We start from the raw sequence: 27,169 nt of genomic DNA, 5'->3' as shown, positions 1-27,169 counted from the left end.
CCCTTCCTCCCCGCCTTTGACCAGGAGAACTCCCAGTCTCGAAATTTCATGCGCCTCTGTACCATCTAAGAATGATCATGTGCTCACCGATCGCATCATTGCTGCGATAGAGTAGATTCATGTGCTCAGTTCTATCACAATTTTCAGTTGATCTTTGCAACTGCACCATTGATTCTGGGTGGTGCAACTGGGAGTATGTGGTCCACTGCAGATATGGGTTCTTCCTTGTATGGGGAAGCTCGTGAGGCAACAAATGTGAAACCCCATTGTTGTTGAAACTTACATTTCAACAATATCCTGCAGTATACCTTGAGAATTTGATGTTTTGTAAAAATCTATCACCCTCAGTCTTCAACATGCAGTACTCGATGGAACTTTATCAGCCTCTTGAATCATCCAATTTAAATATACAGTCAATTCTGAGTTCCCACATGTCTATTATTGCTTGCCAAATCGTCCTGTTGTGTCTCTGCATTCTTCCTAACATGTCCTGTGTCACTGTCGTTACTGTTCTTTTCAAACACGCATCTCTGCATGGCCCACGGATCGCATAATGTTCAATGTTGTGCGTTGTGGCCGCAGTAACCTCGTTTGAATCCGAGTTACGGCATGTAACGTTCTCACCTTTTTAACTCCTTGTGGTATATGCCAAGGAAATACAGAAATGAATTAATTGATTTTACATGAAAACTTTCTCTGATATTATGATTTTTTCATCAAACCCCTCTCTCACACATCTCTGTGGGATAAATATCATAATTCAGACTCTCCCATTCTTGGAGACTTCTCTCCCTCCAACAATCACTGACCTTTAAGTTCCCGCAACCATTTCCCTCACAATTATTTTCACATTGAACCCTGTTCAGTCTGTGCTGCTGCGCTGACTGTTGCTGGGTGAACGTGCCACAATCATACCATTGCGACCTTCAGACCAGTCAATCCAATTCGCTACTGTGGTTTTGAGATCAATAGTCAAGGAGCTGCTTTAAATGACATGGATCAGATATCATTGGAACTTCAGGCTCAGGAAAGGAATACAGGGCAGCACTGAGGAAAATGAACTTTTTTTCAAAAAGACCTCTTTCTGCGGATTTCCACATCATTTATTTCACTTGCTCATTCGGCTCTATCTCGACTATTGTGTGCAGTTCTGCAATCACATTAGCACTGGAAAAGATGCAGGGGTGATTTACCAGGATATTGTCTGGGTAGAAGAGCTTGGATAGACTGGATAGACTTAGAGCAGTAAAGATCAAGAGGAGACATGATTCAGATATACAAAATAATCAGGGATACGGATGGCGTAGACTGATATAAACGTTTTCCTATCATGGAGAGATCCCTTACGGCGTAATAGATTTAAGAACAGAGGAGGAAAGTTTTGAGTGAATGTGCAGACAAACGTTTTGAAACGGCGGGTGGTTGAAATCTGGAACTCAGTGCATGCAAAGGTTGGAGAGGCAGAAAACCTCATAACGTTCAGAAGTATTCAGATGTGAATTTTTGATGACAAGACGTACAAGACTGTCGGTCAAGTGATTTAAAAAAAGAGTTCGGACAGTTAATCGATTATTGATTTCCAGTACTGATACATCGGCTTCTTTTTGCATAGAAATCCAAGGTATTACCACTGCCTGTCACTACGTGAGATTGGGTTCAATTTGCATCCGGGACGGGCGCTTGCAGCTTGGGAGGGCTAAGAGGCCAGAAACCCGCATTCGATTCCAGAGTTATGTGACTGACTGTGTGGAATTTGCACGTTCCATTTCTCTCTCTTCCGTACGGGTTTCCTCTGGCTGCTCCGATTCCTTCTCGCCGTCCAAAGGTGTGCACTTCAGGTAGATGGCAAACCAAACCTGAATGGACTGTATAATCAAATACAAAATCAGAGAAAAACGTAGGAATTGCAGCTCAGGGAAAACAGAATGACCATTTGGGATCAACTGATCATTCCTTGGATCCGCTTTTGATTCGCAATGTTCACTCTGATTTCTCTCCACCGATGCTGCCTGACGCGCTGAGCTTTTGAACACATTTCTATTTTTGTAGGTGGATCAATAATGCAGGTTTAGAAAGAAATGGTGGGGGAGTGTGCGTCTCTTCGGCGGCACTGAGCAGACTCAATTGGCCAAATAGTTTCGGTCTGCGTTGTGCATATTTCCATTAACTCTGATTCTATCAGTTTTTGTCCTTTTTTAAGTCTTTGGTATTTCACATCTCCCCTGAAATGTGGTTTGCAGAACAGGACAATCAGCGTTTCGGGCATAAGCCAAACCGTTACCACCCGCTGCGTGGAAGAGGGACGCCTCAGATTATGCCTTGGGACCCTGCAACCATACGGGATAAATATGGATTTCAACATCTTCCTCAATTCCCCTTCCCCCACATTATCACAGTCCGAAGTATCCAACTCGGCACCACCCTCCGGACCTATTAATCTTTCCCCCCCTGAATTATCACTTTATCCCCCGCCTCCATCTAATTATCGCTTTCACAGCTACCTTCCACCCAAACCCAACTGCCGCCCATTTATCTCTCCGCCCCCACTTAAGGTCTCATTCCTGATGAAAGGCGTTTGCCAGAAGTGTCGGTACTCCTGCTCCTCGGATGCTGCCTGACCTGCTGTACTTTTCCAGCACAACAATCTCGTCATGGCGAAGATAAATTAGCTTTTCTCGGGCTCTTCATCTGAGAGCGGAGAAGAGTGAATGAGGAAGAGATTAAGGTGTTCAGTAAGGGGATAGATACGTGTTATATGAATAAATTTCTTCTGGGAAGTGTTTACTACCACAGATCTACGTTAAACGCTCGGGGGAGGATAATCAGAGGAGATACAGGAAGAAAATTTTCATTCTGAGAGTGTTGGAAAATTGAAACTCATTGTTTGAACGTGTGGTAAAGCTATGAGCCATCAAAACACTTCATGAGTATTTAGCCGATTACTTGAGAAGCAAGAGCACACATGGATAAGGACCAGGTCCTGGAAAGTGGGGCGAAGAGAAACTGATATCTGATCAAAGATCCGAACACCGTATGGGAAGTACGGGGCATGAAAGCATGGGAAGGGAAAAAACATGGATACTACTGTAGACCTCTTACAAGGGATCTGTGGAATGCTACACGAGTCAAAAGGTCACTGTGGCAGGATGGGGCCACTGTGGCTGGATGGGATTATCATAGTGGAATGCACCTCCACCAATTAGCAGAGTTAGACTGGGGCTGAACGCTTACTGTGACAGGCTGAGATAATAGCAATTAGTAACATCAGCCTTGCCAACTAAATATCATCATGGCAAGTTGGGACAAGTCGTGACAATAAATATTTAGGAGTGAATTTAAATCTTTAATTGATAGTTAGTAGAGTCAGCCTGCTTGATACCCTTGGAGCAGAAAAAAGACATTAAATATCTAATCAGCTTGGGACAGGAAAACATTGTGATGGATGGAGTAGCTAAAAAATCTAATCATGTCAGTCTAGTCAGGGCAGTAAGATCATTGCAGCAGAGGTGGCAGTAAAATACATAATCGTGACAATAGAAAAACCATATTTGCAGACGTAAAGCGATAATGGTTTCTTGTATACATGGAGTGAGATAATTCTGACTAACACAGTTGTGCATCCTGTTAAGATAACAAAAATATAACTAAAGAAAGGGTATAAAGTGTAATGTATCCTGCATTTCGGGGTCGTTCAATAATTTGCTTTCTGAGTGTCACGGTTTTTGACTGCAAATAAAAGATCTACGCCTTGAAGAACTCCCCGCATCTCCTGGAGATTTATTACATTTTCTCTACGACAATCACAACTTTGTATACAGTAAAACTGTGGCTCGCGTGGCTCGGTGGTGCAATGGAAAGCGCATTAGATTTCTACAGCATTGTTAAATTTGCGATACAATGTTTGTTGTTCTGAGTTCCATCAGAATCGGAGTTCAGATTTCAGCTGAATCAATTGTTATTCTGCTGATTCATCGTTAATTCCTGTCGTCTGGGTTTCTCGAAATTGCTGTGCACCACAGAAAATTCCTTAACCCTTGTTGGTGAGTTTTGTCGGAATCATATCATTTGAAGCATGATCAGTCCAGAATCAACTGCTCACCCAGGAAACCTACAAACTTCGTGCAGAAACCCACCGTCTCTAAACGCATTCCCCTCCATTAGTTGCACAGGCATTATCGATTGCTTAAATCTCTTTTTCATTTTGGGCGACAGGCTGTTGTGGATGGACCGGGGAAAGATATTGATGTATTTGGTCAGTAATTATGATGTCAAATGGCGGGGTAGGGCCGGTGTTTGGAATAGCGTCCTCCTGTTACTCTCTGCCAGTGTTGTTTCTGACAGAGGGATTTCAACAATAATGTGTTGAAATGTCAATCTACACCCACAGCCAGAATGGAGAGCTCCTATTGCAGCTTTAGATCAGACAATCGAGGATTCTCCCAGGCGCTCTTTCAGACTGCATGCTCCTTCACACAGGTTTCCTACTGGACACATGGAGCAAGGAAACGTGGGGATTCAGGGACAGGTTACCTCTCTGTTTTGCTGCAGTTCTGGACACGGAGACGTACATGATTTTTTGACATTCTGAGTCTTACTGTGCACTCTTCCTACTTTACAATTTAAACTGGAAATGAATTTATTCTTGCATCACATTCTTACATCTTCAGTATTCATGAAAACCGTGCAACATGTTCATGGATGTAGGAATAGTGAAGATTATTGCTAAATGCAGTATGTTTCATGTTACCAGTATGACCTTTCAGAAGGAAGTTGTGAAGTTTTATTGCTTCAAATTGAAGCCGATCGAAGGAAAGGCCTGGCGACAGCGGCAATGTAACATTGTCTGTAAACAACGCAGGAACCAACGGAAACCCATTTTGCATATTTTTATGTGTCCCTTTTCTGAACGTGATGCTTCAATAATAACAGGTCCATGTCAGTTTCACCTGGTCAGCGTTAGCTTTAATTTCAGAACCACAGCAAATGTAGAGCAGTTGAGTTAAAGTTCCTAAGGTATGAGTAGGGCATGTGACCAGCTTGCTGTCTACAGCTTCAGTCGCGCAATTGTTTAGCGCCTGCTACTTAAAGGTGCGTAAAATGCCACGTTTGTCAGTTCAATGCTTATCTAAAGATGCTGTTACTAACATTGACAAGGGATTATTAGCGCATCATACTAAAACACAGTTGAAATCAATGTTGAGTAAAGTAGCATTTATTTGAAAACTCCAGTTTCACATTTCTGTCAATTATTATCTCAAAAGCTGCAAATATTCCCCAGGTGAATATCCATCTGTGTAAAGGGAAACAGAGGTAAAATTTTAGCTTGATGACCTTTCTCAAATCGCTCAGCCTGCACTGGATTGCATTCTGGGAAAGTCTGTTTAACTCATTTCATATCATTCCATTTCCTGCAAACCTGCACAGGTAATGATCCAATCGAAAGTATTAGATTTATCTCTTTGGGGAGTTTGAATGTTGTCAGTAAATCTGGCAAAGGCATACCAAGTAGTCTTGCTGTTGGCAGGAGCAGAGGTTTCAAACTGGGATAAGGTCGAGTCTTGTCACAGGATTTTTCAAGCGAAGATCAGTGAGTATTAAATGGACTCACTCTCCTTTCGAGTGATTGTGACCAAATGTTGAAGGCTACAGATGGCAATGATAATGATGTTTTACATCTATAGGCCAAATCTTACTCACTATTGCAGATCAGATGAGCGGGGTCGATGATGATCCTTATGCAAACCTGAGACAGTGAGAGTATTAATCCCTTGCTGTTGGTCTCACTTTTCTCATAACTAGTTATTCAGCGGACTGAGCTAACCGACTTCCATTCAATGCAGTGCTACACCAAGCAGCTCAGTGTATTTACAATACATAATATTTCATGTAGAATGAGCTGCAACACCTATCTTCGTCAGCAGCTCTTCTTATACGTAGCATTTTCAGATGCAGGTACTATGCAATTTCTTTCCGATCAATGTTATCCACTTCGAGAGTATGTCCCTTTTGCCTCGCCATCCAGGCAGCCCAGAATCTCTGTCCTTGTTAAATTCACTCCCTGTGTGTCTGCACACGACTTTTGAAATATAATGGAATCAGCTCCTAAAATGTTTTTATTTCTGAAAATTCATCTCCGTTTTCAATAATTCTCAGAATAAAAATAAATCTGCTCCAAACGTCTTCATCATTCCCCGTACGTTTTGAAGCTCCAACCTCTACTTTCCACTCACCTAAACGAAGGAATTTCCCTCAGATTTGTTCTTACTAACGTCACATCAGCTGGATAACCCCCTTTCAGACACTGCTAAGTCTTTCCTGATTTCTCCCGCATGATTCTCTATCTATCTCACCGTCCCGTTAAATCTGCTGTTTACTTTTCTAGTGGTGTTATCTCAAAGTAAGCTTCATGACTGTTCTTTCTATTGACTTTGTATCAAGTGAACTCTGACCGTGTCCTTCCTAACGTCTTTATAGTCTAGTAAACTCTACCGTGTCTTTCACCATGTCTTTATATCCCAGTAAATTTAAACCCGAGAAAGGATGCTGAGTCCAATGCAACGCACGAAAACTCACCACTAAGCTGTGCAATCTTATTACCGACACAGGAAAGATGGAAGCAATTTCAATTACAGCTGAATCGATTGGCTGCAGCAGCATCGGGGCAAATCCCAGTCACATACGTGACTGTTGTTCTTATATTTATTTCTTCTCTACGTGTGCTGAAGTAACACAATGAGGAATCAATTGCTGTTGTCAGACATACATGTAGGGATGTATTAAATACTGAAGTTGCAAGACCAGAGCAGTTTTTATTAACATAGACCATTCACTGTTCGAATATCAGGCTCACGATTTTGACAGAGAACGAATTTGATCGAAAGTTGAGCACGGGCGTTTACCCCATGATGTAACACGAGTTTCTGCCTTTGCTTTGTTGTTCACATCATTTGTTTGATTTGCATCATTGAGGATTTTGAAGTTGTCCTCTCTATATAAAATGTCCGTGTGTTTTCACCATTGTACAAAAGATGCAGTACAATAACAGCCGATACTGATTCAGTCTACTTACCCAGATATTGACCCCTAGAAACAGCACTGTGTACTCTCCTCGAGTCTGGAAAACAACTTCGTCACAGATAATGTTACATTCCCGCTCTCATGGCTCTTTTCATTCCATCACTTTCTGTTTTCCATGGAATCCGATTCAATCGATCTTGTCACTGTCATTTCTTCCCATGTCAGATCTTGTGAACAGAATATCACAGTGGTAGTTCCCTGGGCCCATAGCCCAGAAGTCAGACCACACTCAGGGAATAGTAGTCTGCTCTTGATCATTTTATGAACACCAGGGAGAAATATCTATGCTCTTCAAAATTTACTCACCTGTTTTAAGAAGCTAGATAAACAGTTCTTGGTTCCTCTTTTATTACCACACAGACCTAGATTGTTAATGCTGGAATCAGTCGAGAATGTCCGGTCTCTCACATCCAATTTATCCCCAGGTTGTGTTAAGATGATGGTCTGAATCGCTTCCTTCTCTTCTCTGTCACTCTGTGATGTGAGCTGTGAAATCTATGATCTGAGCTGGAGGCTACGTGGAAAAATGTATACACATCAGCTGCGTGTGCGACGGGACTTGCTGCAGTAACATTCCATGCTGATTCAGACAGCAAAAGCCTCCCTGTGACTTCGAGAAGCACAGACACTGTTACCGAATAATGGGGTAAGATTCACTCTTTCCTCGCAGTTCTGCATTTTCTATCTGTCTCAGTTGGCATTATTTGGACAAAGGTTCCCAAAAGGAGATGATTTCTTCTTCATGCACAGTATCCCTTTTCTACACCTTTCCAGAATTTCCATACTTCCCGCTCCCAGCAGACCCCTCCGCTGCTCCACAAATCCGTGTTTGATAAGGAGCTGAAGACCGGTTTCAAACTGCTATCCACCAACACTGCGTGACAATGGAAGATGAGTTCGTTCAGTTATCAATGAAGACCACCCGTGTCCAGTGAAGCAGTTAGCTCAGCCTCCTGGGAGAAGCGAGTCAGAATGGAAAGGAGCTGTTATTAAAACTCGGTGCTTCTTTCACTCTGAAACAGCAGAAATAGCCTTGGTTAACCAAAAAACTCACCAGATGTATGGTTACCACATATGGCGCCGTTCTGGCTCGTTTGTCTCAGAAGTGATATTGCATCAGACAGATGACATATGTGTGAGCAGTCTTGAGTTCGCATTGCGGTTGAGCTTTCGAATTTTGCACACTACCACATTTTCGACTGAGAAGAAATGATTTCGATGAGATCGGGGTCAGATAAAGTTTCCAAACCTTGAAAACTTACACAGACAATTTGAAGAATCGCTTCTTCTCGGCCGTTGCTGCTCTGAGAAATGGATTGTCTAACTTGAAATACTGCTGATCTTGCCAATGCGGATTTTGCTGAGCGCACGTCCTATACGTAGTAACCTGAATTCCTGAGTCTGGTCAAATTTTGCTTTTCTCACGCTGTGATCTGCATGTCCTTGATGACTATGATCTGCCTTTCCCAATCGCAAACAACGCTTTCCACTGTACTTCGGTCCATGTGACAATCAGTCAATCAAAACACAGTCATTTCCTCATTGAATGGAGCCAGCAGAGCTAAGGTGGGCTGCATAGCCTCAGTCTGCAGCGTGATAGATTTTGTGATTCTGATTGAAATTGCAATTAAAACAGCAGAACTTGGGAAGTTACAGAGTAGTTATATTGACACAGCCGGGACACATCTGTGCCACAGTGTAGCACACAATAACAGTGAAGATCTTTTGACGTCATTCTCGAAGGCAACAAAAACCTGAAGACTGCATGAAACTGCTGTGGTCAGCGCTAACAGAGCGTCCCAGGGGGATCGTGGTGGGCGCATAACCCAGAAATTAATGGATGAAAAGCATCCTCTGCTCGTTGACAATTCCAGCTTTCAGTCTGTGTACTGCCCCTGACAGTGTTTCGCTATAACAGTGCAACGTTCTTCGCATTACATATTGATGAGCCTTCTGCGTCCTTACACTCAATGGCATCTGAAATAGATACACCCGCCACATTTATACGTTTGAGGAAACACACGTTTGAAGTTATGGAAGATTTTTTTGCTGTTCTCTGTCGGCCTGTTATGACCTGATTCGCAAAGACACTTGCCTGATCTGGGAATACACTGGCGAAATTGAGAGAAATCAGTTGTGGCATGTACCATGCCCCTGATGCCTTGTAGTTATTCCCCACGCCGTGTCACACAGCAGGGTCTTCCGGTGAAATAACAGCCGTGACTGATATGTAGATCAGTATGTTGGAGACAGCATATCGACACAGATATCCCTATTATTAGAACATGCAGCACCGATGATGAATAACCACAGAGAGAAACAAGTAATTGAGATTTGCGTGGACTCGATGGGCTGAATGGCTTCTGCCGACACGTGAATGACGTCATACGTCTCTGCCATCCCTCTGCCTGTCTCTGTGACAGTGTGGCTGAGGGAGAAATAATAGCTCGTTTTTAATCCTCCCTTCCGCTTTGGACTGCCTGCAGCCCTGCAGCTCCTGGCTGTGGGGATGGTTCTCAGTGAGTGAAGGTTTCATTCAGAGTCGCTTCATCTGGGACAGTTGGGACTCAGATGTTAACTGATGCCCGATTGCAGCAAATAAATCGATGCCTCTGAAACAAAAGCCTTTCTGCAGGATTGTTCTGCGAAGATTGATTCTGAACATCAATTGGGCAGCATAAAAATGCACTTGTTTGAATTTTACTGAGGGATGACAGTCCACAGCCCATTTCTCTCTTTCCCACCAGTTCAGTATCTTTCATTCTCTCTCAAATAAATGATATTTGGAGGAAGTTCACAATCAAAGATGTTAAGTTCCAGCGGTGCCCTTGCACCTGGCTGTGCCCGTGACAGGAAGCTTCAGAGCATATCCACACTTACATCCATTCATAATGCCTGCAAGCGGAGGGAAATGGCTGAATACTCTGCCAATAGAGACAGCTCAGCCCATGAGAATGGGATAAACAGCACCGTCCCGGTCGGGACATTCTGCAGATCAGACACAGTGCACTTTATCATTCAGATCATACCAGAGTGAGTGCGCTCGATAAGGCCAATCGGTCACTCGTATCTGTGCCAACTCGGGAGTTGCAAAAGATTGGTGAAAGTGGAAGGTGGATTTGTTCACGTTTCAAGTGTTACCGTGAAGCAGGAAGCAGAAGAGGAGACACCGTGAAGCGATTGAGATCTGATTACAGGAGCAGCAAATAAGTTGTCCTGCGTAGAGGAGAGTTTTGAAGCATTGAATTCTGGTTAATGGGACGATCATGCTTTCACTCGGCCACGCTGCTAAAGAACAAACTATTCAGTGTCTCTCAGCATGGTGATGTCACAGGCCAATGTCACCGTTAAACTGCAGAAAATTTCTTTTTCCAATGTGAGGGCAGTCCATATGTAAAGTAGCTTATGTATCCAATCCTTTCGCATAAAAAATTCCATTGCACCTCAGTGTGCTGTATTGTCTCCTTTCCACTTTACCTGTGATTGTGCCTGCAGTGAAGGTGCTGTGCTTTTTCTGTGTGTCTTTGACAATCTGGGTGATGTGGGGCAGTTGTTTTGGCCCATCCTCTGACAGGAATTTCCACTTCACTTCAGCCCGCCCGAACTTCGCTGTCTGATACCATTCCTGTTGATTGGGTATTAAGCGCTCGTTTCAGACCCAGCCTGCCCTCACCCAAAATAAATGCAAAACTCAGTCACACTGTGATCACTGCAATCGAGGGAGATCTTCACGCCAAGGTTATTGATAATTCCGAGGATAAAGTCAGGACTGCAGATGCTGGAGATCCGAGTTGGCAGTGTTACGCTGGAAAAGCACAGCAGATCAGGTAGCATCCGAGGAGCAGGAGAATTCAGGTTTCAGGCTTAAGTCCTTCATCCGGAATAAGGCCTGTGAGTCGGGGCTGAGAGATAAATGGAAGTGGTGTGTGGTTGAGGGGAAATAGTTGGAAAGCAATAGAAGGATGAATAGGAGGGAGAAGATAATAGGTCAGAAGTGGCAGTGATGGAATGGGTCGAGAGGGCGGTGGCGAGTTGAAGGCTTGTGCTTGGGGGAGGGGAAATGAGGACACATTTATCCCGTGTGCTGTTAGGGTCCCAAGACGGAATGTGTGGAGTTCCTCCTTCAGGTGTTGGGCGGTAACGGTTTGGCAGTGGAGGAGGTCCAGGTCCTGCATGTCTTTGACGGGATAGCAGGGAGAGTTGAAGTGTTCAGCCATGGGACGGTGAAGTTGGTGGGTGAGGGTGTCCCAGAGATGTTCTCTGAAATGATCTGTAGAAGAGACCACACTGGGCGCAACTGATGCAGTAGATGGTTTTGGTAGCAGTACAGGTGAATTTCTAACGGATGTGGAATGATCCCTTCGGGCATTTTTTGGAGATGAGGTCAGTGGTATAGGTGCGAGTTTCACCCCTCCTTTGGTGGCAGTGACATGTGCCAGGAAAGGGTTGTGGGCTGATGGGGGAGAAGTATGGACATGAAGAAGGGTTCGTGGAGGGAATGGTCTTTTCAGAATGCTGGCAGGGCTGAGTAGCGAAATATATCGCTGGTGGTGGTGTCTGTTTGGAGGTTGCGTCAGTGACAGGATATGATGCGTTTTATGCGGAGGTTGGTTAGGTGGAATGTTGAAATCTTTGAGGAGAAAGTGAGGTCTGCAGATGCTGGAGATCAGAGCTGGAAATGTGTTGCTGGAAAAGCGCAGCTGGTCAGGCAGCATCCAGGGAACAGGAGAATCGACGTTTCGGGCATAAGCCCTTGTGGAAGGTGAGCACCAGGAGGTTCTATCCTTGTTGCGTTGAGAGGCGTGGAGTTCAAGGGTGATGGTGTGTGAAGTGGAGGAGATGCACTGAAGGGCGTTGTCAACCACGTGGGAAGGCAAGTTATGATCGTGGAAGAAGGAGACCAACTAGGTATTTCTGAGGTTTAATTGGCCATCCTGCGAACAGATGTGGTGGAGGCAGAAGAATTGGGAATAAGGAATGGAGGTTTTACACGAGATAGGGTTGGTGGAGATGCAGTCGATGACTGTGGGAGTCGGTGGGCTTGTAGTATATGTTTTTAATTAGTCACTCACCAGAGACGGTGATGGAGAGGGCCAGGAAGGTGAGCGAAGTTGCCAAGATGATCCTGGTAAATTTGAGGTCGGGGCGGAAGGTGTTGGTAAATTTAGTGAGCTATTTAAGTTCATTGTTGGAGCACCAAGTGGCGCCAATACATTCATCAATGTAGCGGAGGAACAGGTGAAGGATAATGTCTGTGTAACTGCGAAAGATGGACAGTTTCGCGTATCTGACAAACAGGCAGGCATAGCTAGATCCTATGCGGGTGCCCATGGCTACTAATTTCGATGGAGGAAGTGAGAAGATTGGAAAGAGAAGTTGTTGATCGTGAGGAGTGGTTCAGCCAGGTGGATGAGGATGTCCATGGAAAGGTACTCAGTAGGAGGAGGTGCCTACGGGTTGTCATTTGGCTTCAGCTTTGTCCCTCAGCCCGACTCACAAGCCCAATTCCTGATGAATGGCTTATGCCTATCACTTACATTGTCCTGCTCCTCGGATGTTTCCTGACCTGCTGTGTTTTTCCAGTACAACACTCTTGAACCCCGCGCCTCTCAAACGCAATAAGGACAGAACCTGTGGCCATTCTATCATTAATTACTACTGTCTCATTTCACACTATCAGCTCCATGATGTCTGTTTGATTCTCGAGAGCACTGTTCTCATGAACTGTGACAAAATCTGCCAAACTGAAACAAAAACAGAAATTGCTGTAAAATCACAGGTGAGCTAGCACCATCTGTGCAGATGAATCACAGTTAACGTTTCACATTCACTGGGTCCATCTCTCCACAGATGCTGCAAGACGTCCTGAAATTTTCAGCAACGTCTGTTTTTGTTTGATTTTCAACATCGGCAATTTTTTCGTTTATGTTTTCTTATTCTCTGCCAATATTATTTGGCTAAAGATTACGTTAAATGTTTTACATATGACTGCGATGGAACGGCCAGATTCCACCACCCCGCGTCTTTTATTTGGTTCACGTGACCAATGTCTTTCCACTTGTTCACCGCACCCGACAGCTGGCACTGCTTATAAATTGAGAAAATTGTGGCATTCTCTCGGATTGGTAATCAGGAGCGAGATTGATTGAAATTGTTGAAAACATAAGATAAACTGAGAAAATACGGGATATTAAACGGGAAACTGAAAGGGAAAGTGAGAACAGCGAATGACAATGTTTTGACAGAATTGAAATGGAATTGCTCAAGATACAGCAAGTGCTTTAATCCACAAACATACCATAATGTGGAATGTCATGTTTGGAACAACCAATGCAAGCAGATTGCAAAATTTTAGTTTTAAAATCTTGCTGCAACTTTTTTGGTTTTAATGAACGCGCACACGGAATTCAGAGCTTTATTGATCCGCTAAACTGAAGAAGGAAATTCTTGCCTTTGAGGACACGTTGCGAATGTTCATTGATTTATCCCAGTAATGGCAGGACGGTCCTCTGGAAGCATATGAGTAAAATCATTCAATGTTCCATGAGTTTCGAATGAGTGGTGAAGGGAATGTCTCCATTCACAAACTAATCATTCAGTAGAATTCAATACAGGGATCCATGAAATGATGAAAAAAATGAACAAGAACACGGACATATGGTACACAATAGCTACGGCAATTACGATGTGAAAACTGTTGATTTCAGAACCACGGTGGCCTTTGGTGATGGCATTTACTGTCCAGAACCAGTCTGCACTGGAATGACTGGAGACACAGTATGAAATATTTGAACTTCAGTCACCTTTAGAAATAGCTGAGAATCACTCAGTGCACGGAGAGTTCGAGATGTTGACCTTACAAACATTTCGAACATTTCGTGGAAGAAGAAAAGGGAATGATAGATAATTTTAGTCTCCATGGAGACGATGTTCATGAACTGGATAGATAATACTTTACCTCATTGGAGTTTATGCATAGAGACGTAATATTTAATAAAGCAGAATTAATAGTGTAACTGTAAAATCTGTAGGTCACCCTCAGTGGGAGCATTGTGTGTAATCCTTGTCCTCATTCTGCACCAAAAACATGTAAAGAGTTTAGAAAGGGCACAGACGCTGTTTCCTGGATAGCAAGATATTAGAAAGCCAAGTGACGTTGTTTACTGAGACATAAAAATATCAGAAATGATACTAACGGGATGATAGAAAGAATGAAGGAGTTTATTCACGAGATTTGGAAATGCTGGAGTAGAAACACGCAAGTTTGAAGTAAACAAATGAGATTTTCACATAACGCGAGGTTTGAATGACTAAATCGGGGAAATGCCCTAATTCGAGTGAATCAATAACTTTAGTTAGAGCTTCAAAACCATTTGTGAATCATTAAGAAAAGTTTGGATGAGAGTTTTGTCCACTCAATAGAGTTAGCTAAATCGTGAACGACTTTCCAGAAATAAAGTGTAGAAGCTGATTTCCCAGTGTTTTAAAAGATACACGAACAAACATACGAGGAGGGAATTTACCATTGAGAGAAAGTCAGTTTGGTTGCGTAATAATTTCGAATTTGGTTGACTTCAGACACAAAGACATTTCATGAACAAGTACAACTGATTAAGATTGAGTATAAAAAGTTCATGGATTGGTAAGGTGTGACGTATTATTCAAGGTGAAACTCTGCAAATGGAGCTGATGTCCTAAAATAACTGCAGATAGATATTATATCCTAATGAGTAGGAATTGAATCGTCACTTGGAGACGCAACACCTACTTTAAAGATTTGACTACATTCACATGATGTTATGTATATTTCGTACATTCTTAACTCCACCCAAAAAATCCACCAAGAAGACTCTGTCCTTTTGTGTTGTTTACCCTCTGTACCTCTCTGCAGCACGCCATTGAAGATAAAATATGCTCAGACCAAAATTCAATTCAACACAATGTTCAAACGGTCCTATGTGATTTTTTTTATCATTGCAATGACCTTTGTGAGTTTGTAACAAACTGCGTAACTTGAAACAATTTCAACATCTGTTTTCCCGGAATTTAACTCAGTACACATGGGAAACGTTATCCAACGGCTGAAAAATCACCTTTGGCTCTCTCTCCACACATATCTCTCCACGTTTTAGATACTTGCAGTATGTTTGTTGATCAAGGAGTTATTATCCAGAAAAGGTTGTTTCTCAATCCACAAATACGAGTCTTTCCCCATAAACTTGGCTTTGCTCAATATGAACTTCTATCTGTACCCCTCAAGATGACGATAAACTGAAGCTGGTCCATGTGAGGCTCAAAGTTAAAACTTCGGCACAGCACAGCCCACTATACTGGAGCAGAGATACCGTGCACTGGTCACCTGCAGCTGAGGAACATCACGTTAATGCTTACCTCTACATTCCTGGTTGTACCTGAACGTTTGGCAAACCGAGTTTCTCTGATTCCATGGCTAGTAACCGGGATTATACGATCATCTTCACCAGTAGTTCTGGCCGCGAGTGCGGAAAGTGGTGAGCTACTTATTCCAAAGATCGGTAGATTATTGACATATACAATTTCAACAATTACCTTCACTAACAAATGAACATTTCATTTTGTTTTTCATCTGTAGAAATCTTAAAGTCTTCATCTTTAACAGACTCAATGACAGATCTTCATTGTACTCTGGCATCAAATTCCAAAGTGTAAACCCCCTCTGAATTCTTCCACCGCAATCTGCTGTTTGGGAAGTGTTCCTGTTGTGGGAAATGCACTTCCCCGTGTGTCACCTGCTGCTCCCAGCATGCGCTCTGGCACTGCACTCATTTTCCTTCTGACACTTGCTCACCGTGTTGCTGAGATCATGCAGTGACTTGGTGTCGCACGGGCCAGGAAAATGATACAGATCAAGGTCTTTGCATTGTTGAATTCAATTGTCAGTTTATCCTAATTTAGGATTTTGAAATTGTCTGCCCTGTACACAAGTACGTGTCAAAAGTATCTGAGCAGAAGAAAGATGTTCCGAATAATGGCATTGAGCACTGTGCACTCTCCTCCAGTCTGGAAAACAATTCTTCAAGGGAAATATAATAGACAATAGACAATAGGTGCAGGAGTAGGCCATTCTGCCCTTCGAGCCAGCACTACCATTCATTATGATCATGGCTGATCATCCTCAATCAGTATCCTGTTCCTGCCTTATCCCATAACCCTTGATTCCACTATCGTTATGAGCTCTATCCAGTATTACTTGAAAGAACACCCCCTGTTTTCTCGGGTTCGTTATTCCATTGACTTCAAATCTTCACAGAATTCAATAGACCTTCATTTTTGTGCAGATCACTGTGAGCAGAGTGGGAATACGCTTGCCACACAACCCAGAGGTCAGACCATCGCCTTGGCACCGTACTGTACTATTTATAATCTCACCTACACGAGGGAGAAATATCTGCTGTGCTGCATAATTTCCGCAATTCACTTATTAATAACGTCATATGCTAGCCTGCATATGTGACGTGGTGGCCGAGAGGTTAAGGCGATGGACTGCTAATCCATTGTGCTTTGCACGCGTGGGTTCGAATCCCACTCGCGTCGCTGCTTTTAATTACCCTTCCTCAACAGTCTTCTGCAAAAGAAGGTCCACAGATCCAGAACTGTCTAAGAGAATAAATGCTTCTTCATCTCTGTTTTAATTGTGGGACCCGAATTCTAATGGGAAGTTAAAAATCACACAACACCAGGTTATAGTCCAACAGGTTTAATGGAAGCAATAGCTTTTGGAGAGATGCTCCTTCATCAGGTGACCGTGGAGTACACAGTGGTAAGATACGGAATTTATAGCCAAACGTTACAATGTAATGTCACTGAAACTGAACTTTGAAAAATACCTTGATTTTTTGTTAAATCTTACATCTGTTAGAATGACTATGTTAGGTTCACTTCTTTCTTATGTAAATCGAAAAACTTTCTTTTAACAGTTACATTCTCAGGTGAACTTTACCAATTAGTGTCATCACAGATAATATGTTGACAGTGTTAGTCTCTGTGTGCTGCGTCCGTCTCATAATGTTTAGACTGACGCTAATCTAAAAAAAAACAACATGCTGCAGGCAAGGATGCTTTGAGACATGGTACATTGGTGAAACCGAGCAGAGGAGACAGCAACGGAATGAGTACTGCACATCAATCAACAGACAGGCATGCCCCTTCCCAGTTGGAGAGCACTTCAGTGGTCCAGGAAATTCGACCTCAGGCCTTCGGATGACAATCCTCCAGGGCGGGCTTCGGTACAAGTAACAGCTAAAAATACCAACGCAGCGGCTGATAGCTAAATTCAGTACTGAAAATGTGTTGCTGGAAAAGCGCAGCAGGTCAGGCAGCATCCAGGGAACAGGAGAATCGACGTTTCGGGCATAAGCCCTTCTTCAGGAATGAGGAAAGTTTGTCCAGCAACCGTCGTGTTGTTGTGGTCTGGCGATAGAGCAGTCCAAAGACCTGCATATCCTTGGTGGAGTGGGAGGGGGAGTGAAAGTGTTGAGCCACAGGATGGTTGGGTTAGTTGGTCCGGGTGTCCCAGAGGTGTGCTCTGAAACGCTCCGCAAGTAGGCGGCCTGTCTCGCCAATATAGAGGAGGCCACATCGGGTGTAGAGGATGTGGAATGCTTGGAACTTTTCTTGATGACTTTGTTTTTACCTATTTTGTTCAGTTGAAAAATGACAATTTTTGAGTTTTTTAGAGCAAGGCGAATGGCCTTTCAGCCTATTATATCAGTATGAGTCATCAAACATCTGGCTTGTAAACACAGTTTCAAGCACGTGACTCACCACCTGTTGTGTTCTAACATTTCAAGTCTTTAGTTAAATTGTTATTCAATTTTGTAAGGGCTTAAGTGGAACAAAAGCATCTCTGTGAACTGACAGTTCTGAAAGACACTATTTCTCAGAGTCGTTTGTCAGTTTTCCTCATGACGCTGCGGAAAATGTTTGTGCACTCACATCTGAATTGCTTTGCCCTGTTTCTTCTTCAACTTCCTCCTTCTTTCTATTAAATGGTTTAGATTCCAATACAGACACAAGGTGCAGGCGGCGGAAGTCAAGTATTTGTACTTTCACTGACACTCTGTCTCGCCGGGATCTGTAGTCCTTCCTCACACTAATTCAGACAGCACTGTCCTTCCTGTGACATGTACCGTGGAGAATGGAAGGACAGGCTTTAATAACCCGCATTTGGATACGGAGCGACAGTTTTAAAACATTTACAATACCCCAGCGAGTAATTGAGCTCCTATCTCCCGCATAACATACGGTGACACTAACCTATATACTACCGAGGACGACAGTTTCAAAGGAGACTCTTCAACCCGTTGTGGTTGCATTTGTAAAAAACAATTGCTTACCGACCCGAATCGTTTAGTCCATAGACTCTGGGCAAGTTAGCACGACCAATTCACCTCACCTGCACATATTTGGGCTGTGGGAGTAAACCCACGCAGACACGGGGTGAATGTGCAAACTTCACACAGAAAATCTCCTGACTGAGCCAGATCACCGCCCTAGCGTTTTTAACAAAAACAGAAACCGTAAAACACTTCCTTATAATTGGTGCTGTCTTCCATCCTGTTTAATTAACAAATGGTATTGTTGTTGGAGTGAGGTCGATGGAAAATAAAGACCATGAAAGCATGGGAAGGGTTAAAGCATGATGACCACTGGGAATCTGTGGTCTGTGGAAGGCAGGGGCAGGATGGGATAACCATAGTGGAACATTCTTGCACCAATTAGCAGAGTAAGGTCACTATGGCAGATGAGATAACACAAGTAATAAAGCAAGTTTCTCTGTTAAGTGTTATTATGACAGGATTGGGACCGTAAATATTTGGGACATAACATTAAAATATCTAATTAATAGTTAGTAGAGTCAGCTTGAGACAGGAGACAATTGTAATAGATGGAATAGCTAAATATCTATCATGACAGGTTAGTCTGCCATGAAAGATCACTGCAGCAGAGTTAGCAATATATATCTAAACATGACATTAGAATGTATAACTAAAGAGATAATGGGAACTAACATCACTGGTTTATTGTGCAGCTGGAGTGAGGTACTTTGATTTATAGTTGGACATGCTGATAAGCTCACAGAAACCTGATAAAAATGACATAAAAATCCACGGACCCTGAGGTTTGACGGCATTCGAGAATCTGCTTTCTCAGTGTCACGTTGTTTGTTTACAAATGAAAGACCTATTTCTTGAAGAACTCTCTGCGTCTCCTGGTGGTTCTCTATATTTTCTCCGCAATAGTACCTGACCCAGTAATGCAGGGCCCTAGTCTCTGTCTCTGTCTCTCTCTCTCTCAGTCTCTCACATATGCACACATGCACACATACACAGAGTTACTGAGAGACAATGAATGACAGAATAAAAGAACCATTTTCAAATATCAAAGCTCCGTTAAACATCCTGGGATGTGTTGATGGGGACAGTGTAGAGGTAGCTTTACTCTGTATCTCATCCTGTTCTGACCCTGCCTTGGGAAGGGTTGATGGGGATATAGTAAAGGGAGCTTTACTTTTGATCTAACCCCATCCTGTCCATGCCCTGGGCGGGGTTGATAGGGAGAGTGCAGGGAGATCATTATTTTGGAATATAGGAACTGGAGGGGGTCATTCAGCCCCTCTAGCCTGTTCCATCATTTAATGGCATCATGACTGATCTGTGGCCTAACTCCACATTCCTTCCTTTTGCCCATATCCCTCAATATCTTCACTGAACAAAAATGTATCTCTCTCTGATTTAACCTGAACGACTGATCCAGCATCCACTGCTGTTTGTGGAAGAGAGTCCCAAACCTCTCCCACAATTTGTGTGCCAAAGTGCTTCCCACCATCTCTCCTGAACGCTCTGGCCCCTCATTTTCTGACTCTGCTCCCTCTCGGTCTAGAATCTCCAACCAGTGGGAATCGTTGATCTTGATATAACTTTTATCCTGTTTTTACCTTGAAGGCTTAGATCAGATCACCCCTTAACTTTCTAAATTCTGGAGGAAAACGGTCTCATTTGTCGAGTGTCCCTCAGAACGAAACCCCTGAGGTTCAGGATCATTCTTATAAACCTCCTTTGTGCTCCCTCTCTGTACTCCAACCTAATACCCACACACTTGCTTGCACTAAACTCCATCTAACACAGCTTTGCCCATTCACCCAGTCTATCAATAAGTCTTTGTAATGTTAAGCTACCATCTACACTGTCTACAATGCTGCCTAACTTTGTACCTGACACCATGTTGTCCCTATCCTGTGTGTGTTTGTTAGGAACAGTGCAGAGGGATTTGTACTTGTATCTAACCCTATGCTGCACATGTCCTGGGAGTATTTGATGCAGACAGTATGGAGGGAGATTTACTCTGTATCTAGCCCGTGTTTTCCCTATCCTGGGAATGAAGACACCATTGTCTCAGAGACAGGAGAGAGGGGAATGACGGTTTCAGACTGGAGGGAGCTACAGGCACGTACAAGTTGGGAACTGTTTTCAGTAAAAGGCGATTGGTCCCAGGTCACTGCAGATGTGTAATAAATTGATGCCTTTCCTTCACTATCCTCGTTCAATCCCTGGTAAGATCTGCTCCCACACCATGTTCCTTCCTAACTGCTGACTGTGTTAGATACATTAATACATTGGCAATGGGCAGAGGTGCTTTTAAATCTGGGATCTTGCTGTGTAACTTGCCTTCAAAATGCTTTCGCTCTCCCTTTCAAGTAATTTATTCTCTCTTTTATCCGGATGAACGTTTGTTGGGAAAGCTGCAACGTGAAGATCCAAAATGTTCAGGCCGAGGAAAACCTTGGCCAAGCTCCAGTGGGGGACAGGTTCTGAGGTCTGAGGCCGAGCCGACAGGAGGGAGGCGGGCCAGAAAAAAGACGGATGGGTGATAAAACAGAATGGAAAGGGAGGTGGAACAACGGACAGAGGGATCGACAGAAGGAGAGGGAGGAAAGGGAGAAGGAGGCAGTGGGGAGGGAGGGAGAGTGAGGGGGAAGGAAGACTAAGGGGGAGAGAGGGAGGACAAAGTGAGGAGGGAGGACGAAGGAGGACAAAGTGGGAGAGAGGATGGGGTGGGAGGGCAAAGGGGAGGGGGAACGGATGGGGAGGGCGGATGGGGTGGGAAGGCGATGGGGTGTGAGGGTTTGGGGAGGGAGGATGGGGTGGGAGGGGAAGGGAGGGTGAGGGAGGACGAAGGAGTGGAACAGGCCAGGGTGGGGGGAAACGAGAGCGAAGGGGTGAGTACAGGTAGAGGGTCCCACTTGGTTGGTCAATGGGAGGAATGAATCCAGTTGGTGAGAGGGAGCCGTGGAAGGGACTCAGGGGATGGCGAGGGAGGTTATTTGAAATTGGAGAACTCAGTTTTGAGTCCTCCGGGCTGTAGGTTGCCCAGGCGGAGGATGAGATGTTTCTCCAATTTGTGGTGTGGTTCATTGTGGCAATGCAGGACGTCGAGGATGGTCATGTTGGAAAGGGAGTGGTTGGGAGGAATTGAACTGGGTGGTGACTGGGAGATCTGGTCAGTCCCTGGGGCCCGGCTGTGATGCTCGGAGAACCGTTCCCTAAGTTTCCGTTGGGTCTCCCTGGTGTAGAGAAGCCCACATCAAGAGCACCTGATACTGGAAACACGGTTGGAGGAGAGGCAGGTGATCCTCTGTCTCCCCTGGAAGGAGGGTTTGGGGGTCCTGGAGGTGAGGGGGATGGGGGTGTAACAGCAGGTTTTGCATCTTTTCCGGTGGCAGGGGAACGTACCTGGGGGTTTGGAGGGTGAGAGTGGAACAAACCCATGGAGTGTCGAAGGGAACGGTCCTTGTGGAAGGCAGAGAGGGAGGGAAGGGGAAGGTGGTCTTGGTGGGAAAGCAAGTTCCTGATCCCAAAACAAATGGTCCCATTCATTCCAAGCTCTGGTCCTGGATTATAACGCTAATCGGGGCGGGGTGGTCGGGTGACCATGGGACTGTTTTGACATTGGAACAGGGTCGAGGGAGATACTCACTGCAGAATCCTCCCCATTCGCCTGGTCCTGGATGTTATCTCAGGGTTCGGTTTATTCCAGTTATATTCAGGGAGAACTGTCAGGATTTGATCGGGACAGATGGGGCCAGACGGGGCTGGGCAGGGACTGACTGGGGACCGATGGGTATAGGTGGGGACGGTCGGGGACTGGCGGGGGACAGGTGGGGACTGATTGGAGACAGGTGGGAACTGATTGGGGACAGGTGGGGACTGATTGGGGACAGGTGGGGAATGATTGTGGACAGGTGGGAACTGATTGGGGACAGGTGGGGACTGATTGGGGACAGGTGGGGAAAGATTGGGGACAGAGGCAGAGATGTCCCCCGCCCTCCTTCACTCCCTTTCCTTCCCCCTCCGTTACACACTTCCTTCCAACCAATCTCCTCCCCTCTCAACTTCCCCCTCTCCTGCCCATCTCCTTCCAGTCCCTCTCCACCACACCCCTACCCCCTCCTTCCTCCCCTCTCCACCTCACCCCCATTCCCCCTTCCCCTTTCTCTCCACCTCTCCTCCCCCTTCTCCTCACTCTTTCCAAACTCCCTCCTCCCTCTGCCCCCTCTCTTTCCCGTCCCCTCTCCTTTCCCCTCCTCTCCTTCTTCCCCTCTTGTTCCCCCATCTCCTCCCCATTCCAACCCCCTCCTGCCCTTCTCCTCGCACCACTTCTCCTTCACCCCATTTCTCCTTCACCGTTCCTTCCCCCACCTTTCCTTCTCCCCTGTCCTTTGCCCCCCCCTCGTTGCCCCTCCTCTCCTTCACCCCCTCCTTCCTCCCCTCTCCTTTCCCTCCTCTCCTTCCCCAAATCCTTCACCCTCCTCTCCTTCCCGACCATTTTCAACCTCCTCTCCTTCCCCATCTCTTTCACCCTCCTCTCCTTCCTCCCCGTTCTTCCTCCCCTCCTTGCACTCCTCTCCAACCCCTCACCTCCTTCACACACACTCCCCTTCTTCCACTCCCCTACTCTTCCTCCTCCCCTCCCCCCTCGCCCTCTCTCTGTCCCCCCTCCTATCCTCCCCTCTTCACTTCTCCCTCCTTCCTTCCCATCCTTCGCCCACTCTCCTCCTCCTCTCCTTCCCCCTCCTCTCCTTCCCCTTTCTCTCCTACCCACTCACTCCGTCCCCACAATTCCTCCTCTCCTTGCCACCCTTTTCTCCTTCCCCCCTCCTTTTCCATCCTCTCCTTTCCCCCTCTCCTTCCCACCCTCTACTTCACCCTTCCTCCTTCCCCCACTCCTTCCCACCCACTCATCTTCTCCTTTCCACTTTCCTCCACTCCCTCTCTATCTCTCTCTCTCTCTTCCTCTCCCCTCCATTCCCCTTACATTCTCCCTTCTCCGATCCTACCAATTGCTTCCCCCCTACTCTGCCCCCTTCTCCTCTTTCCTTCACTCCTTCCATCCCTGCTCTCCTTCCCTCCTTCCATCCCTGTTCTCCTTCCCTATTTCCTTCCCTCCCCTTCCACTCTCCATTCGCCCCTCCTTCCCCGTCTCCTTCCCCCTCCACTCCGTCCTTCCCCCTCTTAACCCCTCTCCATCCCACCTTCCTTCCCCCTGTCCTTTCCCCAACTCTCCTTCCCCTCCAATCCTTCCCCCCGCCATTCCGTACTCCTTGCGTTCCATCCCCGCCTCCAATTCTCCTTCCCTCCCTCTCCTTTCCCCCTTCAATCCCTTCCCCCACGCCTTCGCCCCCTCTCCTTCGCCTTTCAACTAATGCTGTTTCTTTCCTTCCAAGGGATCTTGCTGCCCGCTTGAAGATTCAAAGAGTGAAACTTTGGGTTCAGAAGGCCTTTGAGCAAAAGCTTTCTCCAAAGGGGACACGGTCCCGAGGGCCTGATCGACAGGCAACTCCCCGTGGGGGCCCACGTGAGTTGTGTGTTTATTTACCCTGAGGTTTAACCTTCTGGGGGACACTGAGTTTTCGGGGCCTCTGGTTAACTGGCTCCTGTCAGATTGCGGCCCTGTCATTTTTAAAACAGATTTGAACCTGGGATAGAAATAACCGGGGCCTGGGATTTGACACAAACACATCAATCCCCAGTGAGTGTCTGACAGACAGGACTTCCCAAGGAAGGAATTAAAACCTTAAATGAGAAACTCGATCCAAAGACTTGTTCTAATATCAGAGTAATACTACTTGTTGGATCTTACCGTGTCTCAAATTACCTGCAGAGTGCCCTACAGTACAACAGTCTCTCCCCCCGAGGAGGAGATTTGATTTGGGAGTTGAAACTCGGACGATGAAGAGACAGACAGAATCCAAGTATTCTGCCGTGAGGAATCATCAGACAAGAGCTGGAACCAGAGAGAGAGAAAAATCAGAAACCGTCCTGTCTCCTTGTTGTTCATTTACACACAGACACACAGACACAGACACACACACACACACACATGGAAAAGAATTGTGGGGTTCAGGCTATCTCTGTGATTTTTACCATAAGGGGCGAGCTCTGGGCTGGAGGGGGTGGGGGAGACAAAGGGGCGGAAAGGGGAAGGGAGGGAGTTGCTGCACAGTCTTATCCCACAGATGATACTGCCTCTGTCACTCACTGCAGCTTTCATCTTCATTCCCGTGTTCCCTCTCTCCCTTTCCTACATCTTTCCTTCAATCCCCATCTCTCTCCATCCTTCCCACCTCCATCCTGTTCACGTTCCCCTGGAGATTCCCTTCCTACAACTCTCTGCCTCCTCACTGTTTAAGCGTTTAATTTACTGCAATTATTTAATCGTTCAGCCTTTCCCAATTTCTCTCTCGCTCTCCCTGGGCTTTTTCTCTCTCCCTCCACCTGTCGTTTTTCTCTCTCTCCCTGTCAGTTCTCTCTCTCTCTCTCTCTGTCCTTCTGTCTCCCTCCCACCAGGTATTTGTTTATTCTGCTTTCGGTCTTTCATTCTCTTTGTCTTGTTCTCTCACTGGGTTTTATTCTCACCACCATCCCCCCTTCACCACAACCTGTCACTCACGCTCTCTCTCTCTTCTCCCCACCCCCCATTCCCCACTCCCTCCCTCTCCACCTGTCCCAGAGGGTGACTTGGACTCCGTGCCATGTGGGGGGTGGGAAGGCGATGGGTTGGGAAGGCGATGGGGGTGTGGGAAGGCAATGGGGGTTGGGAAGGCAATGGGGGAGGGTGGGAAGGCAATGGCGAGGAGGGTGGCGGGGGTGGGGGATGACGGTGACGGGGGGGAGAAGAGTGACGGGGGGAGAAGGGTGACGGGGGGGGGAGAAGGGTGACGGGGGGGAGAAGGGTGACGGGGGGAGAAGGGTGACGGTGGGGAGAAGGGTGACGGGGAGGGAAGGCGACGGGAGGGGGAAGGTGATAGCGGGGTAAGCATGGGTGTGTACGAGCAGGGAAGGGAATAGTGTGTGTAAGAGGGAGCATGAAGAATGAAAGCAAAAATAGAGCATAGCAGGGTCTGAGTGATGTTTGTGAGGGAGGCCACACATACGAGTGGAATAAATTAACAGCACATACCTCAGGGACCTGCAGTGACGAAACTCTCATTTGACCATAACTAGAAGAAATAACAATAAACTGTCACAGAGAGTTAAAAAACTCATTATTAAAGGTAACGCAGGTTGGACATTGGCAAAGAGATTGTCATGGAGGACAGGGATTCAGATCCACAGTGAAGAGATCACACCAGGGCCTAACCAATGAACCACAGCAAAGCAAGTTAACTACTGAATTATAGATGAAAGCTCAAAAATATTCACCTCTGAATCAATGTCGTTGTACTTCAATGTAAACTCTCTAGCTGGAGCTTGGAGCTGAGAAGTTAGCACAGAACTTGCATCAGAGAAACGCTTCAGTTTTCATTCCTTCCACTACTCTGCAAAATGAGATGACAAAAGAAACATGTTGAGAGACATTCAGAATAAACAAATGTATCTCTTGGCTTGAGTATTAAACATCCACCTGTTAAAGGTGTTTCCAAAATCGACCACCATCAGTTCAGGACGGGAATTTATAAAATGATTTGAGAGATCTAGTATTTTAATGACAAGATTATGTTGTAGAGATGATTTGAGAGATGCATCCAATTTTAAGATGTTTTTCTAACCGCCAATTTTGTTCTTCCAAAGATTATTTGGATAGCAGAAGATTGGAATTCAGGAAAGAGAAAATTATTAATGAACAGATTCAATCTTCTGTGTGAATCTCCTCAATGGCAGAGTAGCTACCCAGCATTCTCCGCGGGGATGAATACTCTCTATACTCACTACGGGGAGGGCGGTGCAGCCGCAGTGCTGTGTTTGTCTCCGTGTGAAATGGCGAGGCGCGCTTTTCCAGACGGTAAGGCTGCAGGAGCTGGAGAGAGGGATTCAGACCGAGAATAAATCCTTCCAGCGAGAAGCGAGCACCTTGAAAAATAACTTGTGGCTAAGTGTTTTACAGTTCCGAGGTGAACAGCCGCCATCTTGGCCGGAAATGTGGACGCATGCGCAGAGGAATGCGTGACGTCACTGGGCGGGGCCTAAGGGAGATTCATGCAGATGCTGAAAATCTGAGACGAGAGTCATAGAGATGTACAGCATGGAAACAGAGCCTTCGGTCCAGCCCATTCATACCGACCAGATATCCCAACCCAATCTAGTCCCACCTGCCAGCAACCGGCCCATATCCCTCCAAACCCTTCCTATTCATATACCCATCCAAATGTCTTTTAAATGTTGCAATTGTACCAGCCTGCACCACTTCCTCTGGCAGCTCATTCCATACATGTACCACTCTGTGCGTGAAAGAATTGCCCCTTGGGTCTCTTTTATATATTTGCCCTCTCACCCTAAACCTCTGCCCTCTAGTTCTGGACTGCCCCACCCCAGGGAAAAAAAAACTTTGTCTATTTATCCTTTCCATGCCCCTAAAGATTTTGGAAAACCTCTGTAAGGTCACCCCTCAACCTCCGTCACTCCAGGGAAAACAGCCCCAGCCTGTTCAGCTTCTCCATATAGCTCAAATCCTCCAATCCTGGCAACATCTTTGTAAATCTTTTCTGAACCCGTTCAAGTTTCGCAACATCTTTCCAATAGGAAGAGACCAGAATTGCACACAATATTCCAACAGT

At 45.5% G+C, this 27,169-nt stretch overlaps 1 long non-coding RNA gene and 1 other non-coding gene across 4 annotated transcripts; one reads left to right on the top strand and one right to left on the bottom strand.

Annotated features, from left to right (window-relative positions):
- Window positions 1-16,568: 16,568 nt before the first annotated feature.
- On the top strand, window positions 16,569-16,650 carry trnas-gcu (transfer RNA serine (anticodon GCU)). Its single transcript has one exon. It is a non-coding gene; the product is annotated as a tRNA-Ser (tRNA).
- A 153-nt stretch (window positions 16,651-16,803) lies between these two features.
- On the bottom strand, window positions 16,804-26,511 carry LOC148146504 (uncharacterized). Of its 3 annotated transcripts, none has more exons than XR_015760844.1 (5): window positions 26,325-26,511; window positions 25,818-25,933; window positions 25,576-25,615; window positions 24,256-24,399; window positions 16,804-18,232 (listed from the first exon to the last, which is right to left on the bottom strand). It is a non-coding gene; the product is annotated as an uncharacterized LOC148146504 (long non-coding RNA). The 3 variants fall into 3 exon arrangements; XR_015760845.1 differs by having other exon boundaries at window positions 24,271-24,399; XR_015760846.1 differs by lacking the exon at window positions 25,576-25,615.
- Window positions 26,512-27,169: the final 658 nt, after the last annotated feature.

This window comes from Chiloscyllium plagiosum, unplaced genomic scaffold, assembly GCF_037043375.1.
Source record: "Chiloscyllium plagiosum isolate Xiang-an unplaced genomic scaffold, Cpla_swu_hap1 HiC_scaffold_21, whole genome shotgun sequence".
Classification (NCBI taxonomy): domain Eukaryota; kingdom Metazoa; phylum Chordata; class Chondrichthyes; order Orectolobiformes; family Hemiscylliidae; genus Chiloscyllium; species Chiloscyllium plagiosum.
Note: the sequence above shows the minus strand (reverse complement) of the source record. Positions and strands in the feature narration are given on the sequence as shown.